The sequence below is a fragment of the Leptopilina heterotoma genome, unplaced genomic scaffold (genome assembly GCF_015476425.1).
Source record: "Leptopilina heterotoma isolate Lh14 unplaced genomic scaffold, ASM1547642v1 Lhet_369, whole genome shotgun sequence".
Classification (NCBI taxonomy): domain Eukaryota; kingdom Metazoa; phylum Arthropoda; class Insecta; order Hymenoptera; family Figitidae; genus Leptopilina; species Leptopilina heterotoma.
The window spans coordinates 760,361-773,018 of record NW_025111048.1 but is presented as its reverse complement, the minus strand read 5'-3'; positions in this window follow the sequence as shown (position 1 = coordinate 773,018).

Here is a 12,658-nt window from a genome sequence, read left to right as displayed (position 1 = left end):
CGACGGTCGACGTTGAAATTCGTTTAAATAGTCGTCGACATCGCACCCTAGCGGCAAGACATTAAACGAGGGAAAGTCTCTGGATCAGAGCCAGTGATCCCCGGCTGTTTTATAGGCTTGTTCTCTTTTCAACAAGTATAACCTTCATATATAAAAAAAAGAAATTAAACAATTAACAATTTTCCCCATTCAAAATTAATAAAAAAAATAAAAAAATATTCTTTAATTTACCTATATGAATATTTTAAATTGCAACCAGTTTCTATTTCCTCCTCCCACTAGACTATTCAGCAAAAAAAATTGCCAAACTCACGAAAAGATGCATTTTTCTTCTTCTTCGCTCCTCCAACAAAAATAGTATTTTAATTATATTCTCTAATGTAAAATATTTTATATATAAATAAATGTACAAAAATATCAATCTATAGTATATAAATATACTTCATTATTTCGTTTATTAAAATAGTAAAGTAAAAGCTATAAAAATCGCGATCGAAAATCAAACCTTTCATTTTGCTTCGGCCATATTGAATTTTAAAAATCAAAAAGCAGCCTTCGCATTCATCTACTAAAACCAACTATTTACTACTTTTTTTTTAATTATTTAAAATCCTTCCATGTATTATTATTTAAATTAATTAATCAAACAATTCAATTATTTTCACAAATAAAGTTTTCCACAAAAATTCAATTATTTAAAATAAAATTTTCATTAGGTATATATATTTATTATATTTCGAAAAAATTAATTATTTAAAACAATGTTTATAAAATTTTTATAAAGAATTCAATTATTTTCAAAAATAAGAAAATTGTTCAAAAAAATTAAATTCTTTTTAAACATTTTAATAAAATTCTTTCCAACTATTCAATTATTTTCATAAATTAATAAAATTCATCGCATGATTTCAATTATTTTTAATACCTATACAATTCTTCAGAAATTAATCAACAAACGTAATTTTTTTTTAAAATTCAATTTCAATTCCTTTAAAAAAATCAATTATTTAAAAACATATTTTTTTAAAATACTTTGCAAAATCCAATTATTTTCACAAATAAATATTTCCACAAAAATTCAATTATTCAAAATAAAATTTTCATAATATTTATTTTATTTAGAAAAAATTAATTATTTAAAACAATGTTTATAAAATTCTTATAAAGAATTCAATTATTTTCAAAAATAAGAAAATTAAGAAAGAAATTCAATTCTTATTAAACATTTTAATAAAATTTTTCTCAATAATACAATTATTTTTCTTGAATATTAAAATTTTTCACAATAATTCAATTATTTTTGAAAATTTCAATAAAATTTAATTATTTTTATAAATTAATAAAATTCATCGCAGAATTTCAATTATTTTTAATACAATTTTACAGAAATTGCTCAAAAAATGTAATTTTTTTTTTTAATTCAATTTCAATATTCCTCTAAAAAAATCAATTATTGAAAAAAATGTTTTCTTTTAAATTCTTTCCAAAATTCAATTATTTTCACAAATAAAGTTTTCCACAAGAATTCAATAATATTTAAAATAAAATTTTCTTGATATTTATTTTATTTCGAAAAAATTAATTATTTAAAACAATGATTATAAAATTCTTATGAAGAATTCAATTATTTTCAAAAATAACAAAATTTTCCAAAGAAATTCAATTCTTTTTAAACATTAATAAAATTTTCCGCAATAATTCAATTCTTTCGAAACATTATAATGAAATTTTTCACAATAATTCAATTATTTTGGAAAATTTTAATAAAATTCAATTATTTTCATAGATAATAAAATTTATCAGAGGAATTCAATTATTTTTGATAATTTTAATAAAATTCTTTTTAATCATTTAATTATTTTCATAAATTAATAAAATTCATCTCTTGATTTCAATTATTTTTAATACAATGTTGCAGAAATTTCTCACAAAATGTAATTATTTTTAAAAATAATTACAATTCCTCTAAAAAAATGAATTATTAAAAAAAAATTTTAATAAAATTCTAAGCAAGAATTCAATTATTTTCATAAATAAAAAGACTCATCGAAGAATTTCAATTACTTTAAATACTATTTTAAATTAATTAATAGAAAAATTCATTTATTTTCACAAATAAAATTTTCCACAAGAATTTAATTATTTACAATAAAATTTTCATAGAATTTATTATATTTCGAAAAAATCAATTATTTTAAAAATTATTTTAAAAAATTATTTTTATAATTCTTTGGAAAAATTCAATTATTTAAAAAAATATTAGAATTTTTCACAGGAATTCAATAATTTTTAAATATTTTAATAAAATTGTTCGAATGAAATTAATTATTTTAAATACAATTGTAATTAAATTTTTTTTAAATAATTTAAAATTATTCTTCTAGATTTCATTTTAAATTCTTCCCAAGAATTCAAATATGTCGATAAATGACAAAATTATTCCCGACAATTCAATTATTTTGAGACATTTTAATAAAATTCTTGTAAAATTTAATTATTTTCATAAATAACAATATTCATCACAAGAATTTAATTATTTTTAAAAGTAGTAAATTATTTCTTGCAAATTCAATTATTTTAAAAAATTCTAATGAAATCGTTTGCAAGAATTCAAGTATTTTTGTAAATAATTAAATGCTTTTTAGGAATTGAATTATTTAAAAAAAAAAATTTATAAAACACCACACAGGCATTCAATTATTATTATTATTGTCAAAAATTCTAATAGAATTCTTTGTAAAATTTAATTATTTTTAAAAACTTTTCGCAATTCAATGATTTTCAATATCTACTATTTTCATAAAAATTTTGCAAACAGAATTCAATTATTTCAAACATTTTTTGTAAAAATCTTCGTAAAAATTCAATTATTTTTATCAAAAATAAAAATTTCTCAGGAATTTAATTATTTAAATGAGAATTTGCATAAAATTAGTCAAAGGAAATCAACTATTTAAAAATTTTTATAAAATTCTTCGCAAGAATTAAATTATTTTTATAAATATTTAAATTCTTTCATGAGTAATAAAATATTCGTTGCAGGAATTCAATTTATTAGCAGGATAATAAAGAAGTAAATAATTTTTTTGAAAATTAGGAAAAATGCTACTTTTCCTAAAAAAAAATGGCTACTACTTTTTTTATTTTTAAAATTAATAATCTAGTGCGAAGTCTGAAAAAGAAACTAACTATTATTTCTATTCAGCGAAGGGAAAAATTCGAAAAAATTCTTGCATTTCCAAATTCACATCATATAGTGAAATATCATAGGATATTTTTCATTTTTAAATTTATTATAAGCGCTCACATGTACGTATATTAATCCGATGATGTGAACTCTTTAGCAGAATGTTTATCGTTTAAATCGTAAAAACCTTTATGAGCTCGTAAAATTCAACCTTTTACTTTGAATATTAATTTTCATTTCTTTACTTTCAAAATGCGTGCACTTATGAAAATAAAACATTGTTTTAAATAATTAATTTTTTCGAAATATAATAAATATTATGAAAATTTTATTTTAAATAATAAAATTATTGCAATGAATATTGTTATTAAAAAAATAATTGAATTTTTGGGAATAATTTTTTTAATTTTTCGACATAATTGAATTCTTCCAAAGAATTAAAAAAAAACATTTTTTTAAATAATTGATTCTTTCGTGGAATTGAAATTCAATTTTTAAGAATAATTACATTTCTCGATCAATTCCTGGAAAATTTTATTAAAAATAATTGAATTTTTCTGATAAATTTTATTATTTATGAAAATAATTGAATTTTATTGAAATTTTCAAAAATAATTGAATTATTGCGAAAAATTTAAATTAAAATGTTTGAAAAAAATTGAATTTCTTTGGAAAATATTGTGTTATTTTTGAAAATAATTGAATTCTTCATAAGAATTTTATAAAAATTGTTTTAAATAATTTATTTTTTGGAAATAGGTAAATAATAAATTCTATGAACATTTTATTTTAAATAATTGAATTTTTGTGGAAAATTTTATTTGTGAAAATAAATGAATTTTTTTATTAATTAATTTAAAATAGTATTAAAAGTAATTAAAATTCTTCGATGAGTTTTATTATTTATGAAAATAATTTAATTCTTGTTTAGAATTTTATTAATATAGAATAAAATTATTAAAATAGAATTTAATGTAAAATTTTATAATTATTTATATATTAATAAATTTTAAATATTGTTTTATTAAATTTTTGTTTAATAAATGTTACTCTTTTTATCCTTATTTTGGAAGTAGATCTACTCCAGAAGTAGTTAAAATAATAAATATACTATTTAGAAATTTTAGAAATTTTTTGTTTAAAGTGAAAATGTAGTTAAACTTACATTATTCCTTTTATTAATTGTAATTAATAATTAATAATATTTAATAATTATTTTTTTACAATAATTTTATAATAATAATAATAATAATAATAATAATAATAATAATAATAATAATAATAATAATAATAATAATAATAATAATAATAATAATAATAATAATAATAATAATAATAATTATTATTATTATTATTATTATTATTATTATTATTATTATTGTTATTATTATCATTATTATAAAATAATAATAAAAATGAAAATAAATTAATTTTTGTCAATTAATTAATTTATAATTAAATATCTAATTACCTTCTTGCTTTAATTTTACTGAAAATTACATTAGGGGTAAATTTTTTTACAATAATTATAAAATTGATTGAAATGACGTTGTGGTATATATTCGAATCGCTTATTTTATATCGGTATGCCTCATTATGAACCGCAGAAATAGACATCGTTATTTCACCACTTATTTCGACTTTGTAGTTCAACGCGTGGATGTTGTATTTTTAGTTGAACTCATCGGATGTTATGTAAAACTCTCGCTTTAATATTGATTTACTGAACATTATTGCTTTCAAACAAAAAGAAGAAAAACGCATTTTTACGAAAGAAAGAGAAATAAATTGTTGTAAACATTTTTTCGTCTCTTTCTTTTGTTTTAACTCAATGACTGTATAGAAATATTTGATATACATATATGTATAAGAATTATTATACTTTCATCAGTTAAAAAAAAACAATAGGTAATAATTATTAATAATTATATTTTATATTCTTAATCACAATATATAAATTTTATTTGATATTGAACAGTTGGTTAATAATTTTTTATTTAAATTCATTTAAGAGAATATTGCTTCTTCGACTAAATGAGTATACTTTAAGTTTTAAAAATAAACTGTCTTAACGAACTTAGATATTTTTATTTTGCTTATGAAATTTTTTGAAAACTTTTTCAAGGAAGTATTTTATATATAATTTATTTTAACATCAGTGTCAAGTTTTCAATCAATGTCAAAATTTATCACGTGTTTAGTAATTAAAGAAAGGGAAACAAACATAAATTTTAATGATGAATTTTTAAAAATATACGACAAAATATTATTAATTAGGTGAAATTATTTAAATTTTTTTATAAGTTATACATTAAATTTCTAATTTTCATCAAAAATATTTACTTCTTACTTATCCTGCTAATAAATTCAATTGACCTGCAACATATTTTGTTATTCATGAAAGAATTTAAATAATTATAAAAATAATTCACTTCTTGCGAAGAATTTTTTAAAAAATTTTAAAAATTGATTTCTTAGACTAATTTTATGCAAATTCTAATTTAAATAATTAAATTCCTGAGAAATTTCCATTTTTTAAAAAAAGAATTGGATTCTTACGAAGATTTTTACAAAAAATGTTTGAAATAATTGAATTCTGTTTGCAAAATTTTATGAAAATAGTAGATATTAAAAATCATTGAATTGAGAAAAGTTTTTAAAAACAATTAAATTTTACAAAGAATTAATTAATAATTAAAATTTTTGACAATAATCGAATGTCTGTGTGGTATTTTATAAATTTTTTTTGAAAACCATTGAATTCTTAAAAAGCATTTTATTATTTATTAAAATAATTGAAATCTTCCGAACAATTTTATTAGTATTTTTTAAAATAATTGAATTCTTCCAAAGAATTGTAAAAAAAATTTTTTTTAAATAATTGATTTTTTCGAGGAACTGAAATTAAATTTTTCAGAATAATTACATTTCTTAAGCAATTTCAGTAAAATTGTATTAAAAATAATTGAAACCTTGTGATGAAATTTATTATTTATGAAAATAATTGAATAGTTGCTAAGAATTTTATTAAAATTTTCAAAAATAATTGAAATCCTGTGATGAATTTTATTATTTATGAAAATAATTAAATTTTGCAAAGAATTTTATAAAAAGGCCTGAAAAGAATTGAATTTTCTGGAATAATATTGTTATTTATCGACATAATTGACTTCTTGGGAAGAATTTCATTAAAAAATAAAAGAATAATTTAATTATTTCAAAACAATTAAATTACAATTGTATTTAAAATAATTGAATTGTTTTGAACAATTTTATTAAAATATTTAAAAATAATTGAATTCCTGTAAAAAATTCTAATATTTTTTTTAATTATTTAATTTTTCCAAAGAATTATAAAAATAATTTTTTAAATAAATGATTAATTTTTTAAAAATTTTATTTTAAATATTTGAATTCTTGTGGAAAATTTTATTTTTGAAAGTATATGAATTTTTATATTAATTAATTTTTTTTTTTTTTTTTTTTTTTTTTTTTTTTTTTTTTTTTTTTTTTTTTTTTTATTGTTTATACTCCTGCCCTATTGGCCTTACGCACTTCGACAAGAGTCCCCGAGAAATACTTTTTTGGATTAAGCATAACCATTCTACTTTAGAAATTTTTCTATATATTAACCTAATTTTGCGTCTACAGCCGACTTTATTAGGAGTACTCGCATTACGCCTGGACCACCCGTCAATGGGTTTTCTCGCCAGAGAAGAGGGAAACTGTAGAAAACCTCTCTGAGTACAACCGGTTTATCGACAGTCGAGTTCTAATGGTGTGTACCGGACAATAATCGACGGTGCACATCATTATACCTCGACGTCAAACCTCCCGCTCAGATTGTCTCACGTGCCGGAAAAATACCAAGCCAAGTAGGCGCGAACCAAGGGTACTTGTACCCTTGGTCCTTAAACGACCACCAACGCCAGGCATCTATCCGACTGAGCCAATCTGTCGGTTATATTAATTAATTTAAAATATTAAAAATAATTAAAATTCCTCGATGAGTTTTATTATTTATAAAAATAATTGAATTCTTGTTAACAATTTTATTAGAATTTTCAAAAATAATTGAATTTCCAAGAAAAAATCTATTACTTTTAAAAATAATTGAATTGTTGTTATGAATATTGTTATTTATGAAAATAATTGAATTATGCAAAGAATTTTAAAAAAACATTTTTTTAAATAATTAAAATTCTGAGATGAAATTTTATTAAATTATGAAAATAATTCAATGGTTGGAAATAGAACTTTATTAAAATGATCAAAAATAATTGAATTTCTCTGATGAATTTTATTATTGATGAAAATAATTGAATATTATGGAAATTTTCAAAAATAATTGAATTATTGCGAACAATTTTATTATAATATTACAAAAGAATTGAATTTCTTTGGAAAATTTTGTTATTTTTGAAAATAATTGAATTGTTCATAAGAATTTTATAAACATTGTTTTAAATAATTAATTTTTTCAAAATAAAATAAATATTATGACATTGAATTATTTTGAACATTTATATAAAAATTTTGTTAAGTAATTGATTTTTCGCAATTTTTTTCAAAAATGCTATTTTAAATTATAATTTAATTCCTCTGTGGAAATTTTATTATTTATAAAAATAGTTGAATTTTGGTTAAATTCTAACAATTTTTTTTTAAATAATTGAATTCTTTTGCAAAACTTTTTGAAAATACTAGATATTAAAAATTATTGAATTTCGAATATTTTTTGAAAATAATTGAATTGTTTTAAAGAATTTGTTTTTATAATTTTTGAGAATAGTTTTTTGATTTCTTGTTAATAGCGAATTTAAAGTAGTGTAAATTCTAAAAGAAACAGAAATAATAGTTTTTAGTAGCTGAAATCTAAAAAAAAGTATCCAAATAGTAGTATAACGTAAAAAAAAGTAGTAAATAGTAAGTTTTAGTATAAATGAATGCTAAGGGTATACCTTTCTTGGGAGCGCAGAGCGTTTTTCACTCCACTGTTAAATAAAAAAAATAAATATTGCAAATATATTAATAACAATTTTTTAATATTTTTATTTAATTTAAAAAAAAAATTGCTATTTTTTCCCCAAACCTCTCTTGAATGCTTAAATTGTTAGTTCGACATACATGTTGAATGCAACGTATTTCTAAAGGTATTTGATTTGTAATTCAACTGGCGCGATGAGTGAAGAAAGATTTTCGGGTTATCGTACCCACATACAACAAATTGTCTATTGACAATATAAATGATTTACAAATATCTATAAACTGAGAGCAGTTGGATTTGTAATTTTTTCCATTTAAAAAAAAGTACTTTTTAATTATTAAATTTTTGGTTTTTGCAATTTTTTTTTGCACGTATATAAAGAAAGAAAAAACAATAATAATGTTTATCTGTTATGCCGCATGTCCTTCAAACACACTGCTTAGCTTATTAATGATTTGTACAGTGATTTAAGTTCCGCACGGGACACTTGCCAAACATTGCGATCTCAAGTATATAAATTTGCAATGTCCAGAGTAAAAAGATATCAGTTTTTTTTTTAATGTCTTCCGGGTCTTTTAAGTTTTTCCAGAAATTCAAAAAAAAAAAATTGGAAATTTTCTAACTTGATATCTTGAAAATTGAAATAAAATTGAAATTTTTTTTGTATAAAAAAAAAATTTTTTTTTAAGGGATGATTTAGCGGTAGAAAAAAATTCGTGGCGCTAGCTAGCAACGGTAGATTCTAATCTAATTTCTTATGCCAATTTTATCATATAGCATTTATTACTATAGATTCGCAGATGTCGGACTATATTTGGGTGGTTGAGACACGGTTACTTCACTGCGGTCCACTTGGCCGTTGATTGGATCCACGTATTTTTAGTGAGGTCACTACATCATTTTGCTTAAGACCAAGCAACGATTTTCCATTGCTCCCTCTCGTGAATTACCACAGTTCTTGTAGATAATCAAGATATACAAATTACCTGGCCGTCCTATTTATATTCAGCTCAATGTTACTCATCCAGGATCTCGTATAGCGCGTCTCGGAATCATTCCAATCCGGTAATTCACAGAGTGAGTCTAGTCGGCACCACGTGTCGAGGACATTTTCACTTCTCAATCTTCTCAATTTAAGGGAAAATTTATGCCAAATGAAAATTTTTACCCCCAAAAAAAAGGTGAAGAAAAGAATGTATTTTTTTAGGGTTATGTGTGAGAAAAAGAGAGAGAGAGAGTGCGCGCGCCAACTAGGAGCTTATCAGAATTAAAGCATGCGCGGGAATATTTGAAAATAGTTCATTTAATTTAATTTCTTTTTTTTTGGTTAAAATTAATGTATAGTTGCTCGCATGTATTGTTACGCGAATCTTAATAATAAATTATTCGATGCATTCAAACGACGCGACGAGAAAACTTTGGCAGATACCAAAGCGGACGACGCTCGGTCGTTGTGGAAACGCAGAAAATTCTCATCTATCATGTCGAAACGTGTAACTCGAAAATAGTCACAAGGATAGTACGAGGTCATATTTAGTTTGATATTTTACAAGTGTATAATAGAAATTCAACTTAATTTTTCATTTTATTTTTCAAATTTTTATATACTCATTTCCATTATGCATTATGATATAGTTGCTAAAAAAAAATTTTCCCTCTTACTTATTTTAATTGAAGAAATAGAAGAAGAAAAGAAAAATAATTAATTACCCATATAGTGATCGATGTTTCAATAAAGTGATTTTTTTTTCTTCGGTTTAGATTGTAAATGGCTCGTGCCAAGGGAGACCGAAATGGACAGAAATAGAGATATTGTAGCATTTTCTGCTGAGCACCGAAACGATGTCCTCGATATTTATGTCAGTCCCTCTTCTATTCTCTTAAAACTAACAATAAATCATTATTTTCGTCTTTTTTAACTTCATAAAATGAATACTTTTCACTTTGGAGAGAATGGAAAATTTCTTTCCATTGAGTAGTGTGGTGGTAAAAAATAATAAATTTTTAAGAATTGCAGACGAGAGCAGATGGTGCGCACACACGTGTTAATACGTATGTATATGCGGAAATCACGCACACGTGGTGAGATTGCTGAAAATTTAGACAAACACGTCATATGTACTCGTGTGTCATCAAAGGAAACGTTATTATAGAAATAAAAATATATTAATTTTTGTATATTGAAAGAGAAGAAAAAAAAATTGTTTTCAAATTTTTCTTGGATGTCAATGTCAAAAGTGAAGAAAACCGAAGAGCTGAAATCTTCACGTCTACCAAAGAAGATGAACTCGCACTAAAATTGACAAATGTTTCAGTTCGTCATAAATCAGAGATGTTTTTTGAAACTCGTATTGCGCTTCGTCTTTTTCTCTTCCCCACTAGGTATCAAGAATTAGAGAAAAAAAAGAATCATCTACTAAAACCTACTATTTACTACTTTTTTTTACGTTATGCTACTATTTGGGTACTTTTTTTAGATTTCAGCCACTAAAAACTACTATTTCTATTTTTTTGTAGAATTTCCACTACTTTAAATTCGCTAATACTAGAAATCAAAAAACAATTCTCAAAAATTATAATCAAATTCTTTAAAATGATTCACTTATTTTCAAAAAAATATTCAAAATTATTCAATTATTTTCAATAACTAACATTTTCTTAATTTTGGGTTCAAATTTAATTCGCAAAAAAAATTCAATTATTTTTGAAAAAAATAGATACAATTCATCTAAACTTCAATTATTTTCATAAATGATAAAATTTCCATAAGAATTCAATTTATTTAGAATAGCATTTTCCAAAAAAATCAATTATTTAACAAAATTTGTATACAATTCTTCACAATATTTCAATTACTTTAACTAAAAATAACATTTTTCATGCGGAAACTCAATTATTTAACAAACTTTTTTAATAAAATTCTAAGCAAAAATTTAATTATTTTCATAAATAATAAAACTTATCAAAGAATTTCAATTATATTAAATATTATTTTAAATGAATTAATATAAAAATTCAATTATTTTCAAAAATAAAATTTTCCAGAAGAATTCATTTATTTAAATTTTAAAATAAAACTTTCATTATATTCATTATATTTATAAAAAAAATAATTATATAAAACAATGTTTATAAAATTCTTATGAAGAATTCAATTATTTTCAATTATAACAAAATTTGTCAATGAATTTCAATTCTTTTTAAACATTTTAATCAAATTTTGACGCAATAATTCAATTATTTTCAAAAATAATAAAATTCATCACAGGATTTCAATTATTTTTAATACAATTTTACAGGAATTGCACGATATGTGTAAATTTATTCTTAAAAATTTCAATTCAATTCCTCAAAAAAATCAATTATTTCAAAAAATGTTTTTTTTTAATTCTTTGGAAGAATTCAATTTTTTACAAAAAATATTCTAATTTTTCACAGGAATTCAATTATTTTGTAAATATTTTAAGAAAATTGTTCGAAAGAAATCAATTATCTTAAATGCAATTTTAATTAAATTTATTTGAAGTAATTAAATTATTCTTCTAAATTTTATTTTAAATTCTTCCCAAGAATTCAATTATGTCTATAAATGAAAAAATTATTCCCAAAAATTCAATTATTTTGAGGCATTTTAATAAAATTCTTGTAAAATTTAATTATTTTCTCATAAATAACAATATTCATCACAAGAATTTAATTATTTTTAAAAATAATAAATTTATTCCTGGAAATTCAATTATTTTAAAAAATTCTAATAAAATTGTTCGCAAGATTTCAATTATTTTCATAAATATAATAAAATGCTTTTTAAGAATTCAATTATTTTAAAAAAAATTTATAAAATACTACACAGACTTTCAATTATTGACAAAAATTCTAATAGAATTCTTTGTATATTTAACTATTTGCAAAAACTTTTCGAAATTCAATTATTTTCAATATCTAGTACCTATTTTCATAAAATTTCACAAAAGAATTCAATTATTTAAATAACAAATTGATAAAATTTATCCAAAATTAAATTATTTTCATAAATAATAAAATTTGGGCAGGAATTCAATTAATTTAGAATAGCATTTTTAAAAAAAATTTCGAAAAAATCAATTATTTAACAAAATTTTTATACAATTCTTCACAATAGTTCAATTATTACTTGAACTAATAATAACATTTTTCATGGAAATTCAATTATTTAAAAAAAATTTTAAATTAATAAAATTCTAAGTAAAAATTTAATTATTTTCATAAATAACAATATTCATCACAAGAATTCAATTATTTTTAAAAGTAATAAGTTTCTTCTTGGAAATTTAATTATTTTTGAAAATTCTAATAAAATTGTTAACAAGAATTCAATTATTTTCATAAATAGGTAATAAAATGCTTTTTAGAAATTGAATTATTGAAAAAAAAAATTTATAAAATAGCACACAGATATTCAATTATTGTCAAAAATTTTAATATAGTATTCTTTGTAAAATGAA